This window comes from Pholis gunnellus, assembly GCF_910591455.1.
Source record: "Pholis gunnellus genome assembly, chromosome: 23".
NCBI classification, from domain to species: Eukaryota; Metazoa; Chordata; class Actinopteri; order Perciformes; family Pholidae; genus Pholis; species Pholis gunnellus.
Window position 1 is genome coordinate 15,260,987 of NC_136550.1, and position 6,176 is coordinate 15,267,162.

A 6,176-nucleotide genomic window follows, 5' to 3' on the forward strand; every position below is an offset into this window, starting at 1 on the left:
TCAGCTAGCTCTGCTAGCCAGCCCACCGAACGTTAGCTCGCTGGTTGTACAGGGCTGGACTGAATCAAAGAGATTTTGTTATATTTGGGATGTTTGATGGTTTCTTGCAGAAACCAACTTTGACCAATTTGGTGCCTTTTAGGGAAGATTTTAGCCGGTGCCCCTTGCATCGCAATCAATTCCACCACAAATCATTGTGTCCATATCACTCACACAAAACCTGCTTAGCTTCATGTGTTTGAGTTACAACATTACTCTAATTCTCAAGATTTTGTCACAGGTTATTCACCTAAATAGTCTTTCAAACTTTCCCTAAAGAATTTAAGGTGGGAGTAACTAATGTTAACTAGCTATTTACTAGATTATGGCTTGAAATGTATATCATGGTCTAACTGTGAAGCACAGCTGGTAACGGTATGTATCGCAGTGTATTTGTTTTTTTATAAAGTGTCACTATAGATGCTTCTGAAGTGGTAGAACTCTGGTATGGCAACTGAATGGTATCATTTCAATCATCCCGAAATAAATATAAACCGAAAACAATATCTAAAATATATTTTACATTTCTTATCTATAGTGATTATTTGCAGAAAACACCTTCAAACAACTATATTTATTCACGTTTCTCACCAAAAACTTCTAATTACATTAGGGGGGCATTCCCCCCCAGACCCTTGACATCAGTCCCCTGACATAAAGCCCCCTGGATCAGACCCCCGATGCTGGGTTTGCACTGGCTTAATATAAGAAGACCAAATATATAATATAACTGAAGATTTTTATTTGATTTCACACAAAATCATTGTGTTTTTTCATGTCTTCTGGTCCAACAACTGTCTCCGGCTTTACAGGATGTGTATCCTTTTATAGAGTAGGCCAACATGAGGTCCATTTTCTCTCCCTTGCTGTTTTCCTCACATTAGTGTGTTGTTAAGCCTTTTATCTTTGCCCCTTTCTGTTCACTAATGACAAAGCTGCTCCTTAAACCACCGGGCACTTTGGACAAGACTTTGATCTCAGAGCTCAGAGTGTTTGTCTTTTGGTTTTTCCGCTCCGATTGCTGACCCCACAGCAGCAGCAACAAGAGGAGGAAGGCGTCCTCGGGTTCTGTCCCTCCCTCCGTCCCCCCCTACCCATCTCACTCTCTTGTGGGCGGAGTTTGTCGCTGAGGAGCGAGCAGGATTCTGTCAATGAGGGAGTTGCAGTTGAAAGCAGAGGAGAGCAGACAGGTAGGGAAGAAGAAGAAGCGCCAGATGTTTGCAGATCAGGTAAGGACACGTCTTGATGTATGTGCAGATCTCCGCTGGGGACTTTTCCTCTTCAGCAACATAATAAGAAGTTTGCTTGGATGTCATTTTCTTCTTCATTCTCCTTTTTTTTAGGTCATTTTCTTCCTGATGACTTTGATTTGCATTGTTTGTCTGTGTTTCTCTCACCTGTCTCCTCACAAAGTCTCATTTTGATGATAAATCTGTCTCTTACAGTCAAGATGTCAGTACATGCTATTTAATGATCACAGCCAGATATACATTTAAGCAATCTGGTTTTCAGAGATGGTGTATTTAAAAGTACATACAAAAAATACATTTTAAAACTGCACATACTTACTCTTTGTAACATGCACCGGTGCTCAAAACTGCACTTTCATCCATTCATCACAGCTATTGTTTCTGGCATTTAGGGAGTATGTGGAGGCTTTTTTATGGCTTTCTGTTGCACACCCAGGACTTTGCTGCTGGACGGCAGCCAAATGTTATTCCTTCATGTTTTCAGCAGAATGCCTTCCTCTTCCCCGATGGCTCGTATTTCTTTGAAAATTGCTGGCTGCTAAGGACCCTGTCATTATTAAGATTAGAAGAAGAAGCTGTGAATGGATGTAGTAGACATTCCCAGCTGTGGAGCGAAGCCACTTGTTACATGACGAATCACATTCCCTCGTAGCTGTGTGCTTTGTGTTCATCACTGGTTTGTGCTTTGGGAAAGGAAAGGTGAGATTCTGCTGGGAAATGAAAGGGTTACTGATCATGAGGATGGAATTATAAGATGTTATTTGACCTTCATGACTGTTGATTATTAGCTTAGCTTAGCTTGGCTTCAGTGAAAACAAACAGAAAGCACATGTTCTGATTTTCCCAGCTGGTATGTGTCGTCCCCCCCTAGATTTTTATAGAGAATGGCCAACATTTTTAGCAGCAGAGGCTGAGGTTTGCAAACTTTCAGTCCCTAATATACTGTATATTATGCTACATAATGGAACTTATTGGATAGACCCTTCATGCCTGGGCGGCATGTTGGGCGGCTGTGGTTCAGATTGGAGGCAATAGAAAGATCGATGGTACAATCTGTAGCTCCCCCAGTCCATGCAAATGTGTCCTTGGGCAAGAGATTTAGCCATTTACTGATGGCACAGCCTTTAGTAAGTGGCTGACTGATGGCAGGGGCTACCTCGCAGAATGTGTTTATAAGAAGTGGATGTAGTCGTCTTGATGTCACCCATTGGTTTGTGGACAGCGGTCTTGAAGCCTCAAGTTTGGCATTTTGGTTGCGTCATCTTGGTTTTTGCAACCAGTGAGCGGAAGTGACCATATTTGGATGCGGAGGAGTGATGTAGGGACACCGTCTACGGCTCTGGTAGCAGCCTGTCAATCACAGTAAGCCCCGCCCTAAAGCATACCCTACTTTACAGAAGTAAAGCAGGTTGAAGGCAACTTCGCATTGGCTATATTTCTTTAGAGCTGGAGGTTGCCGCCTGGAGATAAACCAGCCATCATCTGGAATTGAAGCCAGATTATGTACATTTGTAAAAATAATTTTGAACTCTTCGTCAACTCTTTCTAACTCTCGGTTCTCCGTTCCCACTAAGGTCATTTTGGTCAACAGTACAAACTTGACACAAAAGAGTGTCACTTGGTTACTCTATAACCAAATGAATTCTCCACAGAAGACATTATGCAACTGTTTTCACAGGATGAGTAGAACTCCTCATGATGTGTAAACTGACCTTTACGTGTTAAATCTGTGGAGTGCCCCTTTAAGAGGGCGTGAATGAGCTGGAGAGAGTGGTGCCACAACACTGATGTTTGTTTTAGTCTCTGGATTAGGGAGTGCATGTTGTACTACGCACCACAAGCTTATGGAAATGTAAATCCAGCCTGTCATTAGACCTGCTGGCTCTGACACTCAGCAGATGCTGAGCCCACCCTGAATGACATGTCAGTAAAGAAAACAGTTCCCTCCTGACATGTGAGGGGAAGTTGGTGGTCTTTGCCAGTCTGTCTTGGACCTAAATCCACAACACCTCAGGAAATGGGACGGCTTCCCTGGATGCATCTTGTTGACATTATATTCTATAACAACTGTAACGTGAAGCTCTGCCAAAACAGGAAAAGGATCAACTGCAAACAGGGACAGGACCCTCGGAGTGCTCCAGGCAGCTTAACATTGGGACCTTTCCCAGCACTCCCACCTCCCGTCTGCAGCCTCCCCACTGGGGCTCACATCAGTCAGTGTGTTGTTCAAATCTTTAACAGGACAGATTAGTGAGGCCTTTGTGCCGTTACACTCATATCAGTGACATGCAGTCATTTACTGTGACACAATGCTGGACTGGGTGTTATCTGCTAAAATGTGATCCACACTCAGCTCTGGCATGCAGTTGGACCTTGGTTTGCTCTACATCGCAGTACTCACAAAGCTGCATGCGGCTGGTGTAGAATAGTACGGAGAAACAGCTCATCATTTTCCCTTCATCTGACTGGCTGTTTAAAATTTGATTTTATTGTGACATGAGAAGATACGAACAGTGAGGTCCAACACTGATATTGAGTTGTAAGGCCTGGCTCTCAGCTGGTATTCCAGCTCATCCCAAAAATTGTGGGCGAAGGCCAGGACTCTGTGCAAATCACACAAGTTCTGCCACACAAAACTGGGAAAATCCTTTCTTCAAAGAACTGGTTTTGTGCACGGGGGCATTGTCATGTTGAAACAGGACAGGATTAAACCAAAACCATTGACACAAAGTTGGATAATATAATACAAGATGTCTCTCTATTGCACTGTGAGACCAAACTGTGAAAAACAGACCCACAGACCACTGTCCACATACTTCTGGCAATGTAGTGAATGACTGCTGTTAGCAGCAGTAGCTAAACCTAAATGCTTGTAATTTTTACTATACTTTCAACCAGTTTAACTGTGTTACTAATTCTGATCACAAGGTCAAAGTGCAGACAAGAAGTTTTGCACTAATCAGTATCTTTATTTTAACGATGGATACAATATACACTATAACTATGTGCAATAACCCTGTGTAATGTGAAGAATTATCACCAAACTCTGCAGTTCCCCTCACTTCTATGGAGCGTTTTAGCCTCTTTTAGCCCATTGTTTTACAACTGGACTCTTTTGGTTTACCACTCTCATCAACCTGGTTTCCAGCAGCAGCAGGCAGCTGTGTTTGGGTATAAAGCCCTGATAAACCCTCTGTTCTCTACCTGGTGAACATAGTGGAGCAGCTTAAGGGACAGATGTGTTTTTCAGGAGTTGGTGGAGACCAAAACAGAGCTGAAAAGAGAGTGACAGTTGGACTTATATTCATCAGGTGGACACCAGAGATGCTGACAAGTTGTTTAATGAAAGTCTATGTCAGGTCTCAAGTCTTTGATCTAGAGACCAAGTTAGGTATTGAATCTTTGGTCACAAGTCTCAAATCTCTACTGGTTGTAATAATCGTTCTATTGTCTGATGAATGTCATCAGGGCTGCTTAGAACACTGCATGGCTATATCTGAGGAAATCAAAGCCTGTGCTGTATCACCACTTCTTTATCTATTAGCATACAGTATCAGCATGTATTTGTTGTTGGTAAATGATCTCTTTTAACATGTTGTTGCAGTGTAATACAAAAAAACACAATGTAGAACTATAACTGTATGGATATAGACTAACGTTAAATATTAGCAATATTTGGCATGCAATAATAACTGTAATGTTTTCTTTAACAGTTACAGGTGACCTGTATTGTTTAGTTACACTTCGTCTCCAACTAATGACAGCCTATGATCTACTGTAAACATACCTTTAGTCTCTCAAACCCGGAGATGCTCACACGTCTTTTTTTGCTAGTCCAAGGAAAGTCTAAAGTCACTGTGTGTGACGTAAACTGGACTTGAGTCCATGTCCAAGTCCCCATCCCTGAGGGACACAGATACAACTCTTTGCTTCCATGTGAAAAGGGGGTTGTGACCATTTGATATAGTGCTTTTGCACTCAGCTCCTTGAACATGATCTTACCAGCTTTCCAAACACAAGCATTGTTCATGGGGACAAGCTTTAACATGTTCCTTAAAGCAGAGGCTGATTATAAGGTGCTCCTCTGTTCAAGGTGCTTGCTGTGTGAGGTCTGTGGTAGGAGTCCTAGACAAGTGTTCAAGGAATGTGGCCGTTTGACATCTGAAGCCTGTTTTCAAATACAAAACAGCTACTCCACATATCCTCAGTGGGATATAAAGTGAGATAAGTTGAAACTGTATTGATCTACAAGAAGAGAGGAGAAATTAAGCACTAACAGCCAACAGCAAAACAGGAAATAGCATGAAAGCAGGCTATGATTGCAAAACAAGGAGAGCAATTTAAGACTCAATTAGGTTATATTAAAGGCAGTTTTAATAGATGGTGATATAGGACTTTTGTCCCCTACTGCTGTTAATAAGTATGGTAACTCAAGCAGAAAATGGAAGTCTCCTATAGTGGAAAGGCCTATGTGGAGGGTGACTCCATAAAAAGGTCAGAGTTCATTGTGTAACATCATGTCATTACTACAGAGAGCATGTTTAGCCTCAGGGAAAGGCCAACATTTGTTTGTAATGAACATATTTCCTGACAAGCTGAGCACAGAGCAAGTTACACAGTCTACAAAAACATGCCTGAAGCTGGCCGAAAAATCATTGCTGTTCAAAAATAATGGACAACAATTTTAAATTTTAGGCTGTTGTCATTAACCAGCATTGTTGCTTGACTTCTATCAAATGGCCATCAGAGGGCGACTCTATCGTACAAATGTATTCCCTCAGTAAACATTTTAAACATGATTCTAGTTTCAAGTCTTCAGTACAGCATGATGTTCATTTAGTAAATGATGTAGAGTCAAATAGACCATAAAGCAGGGTATGCTTTAGG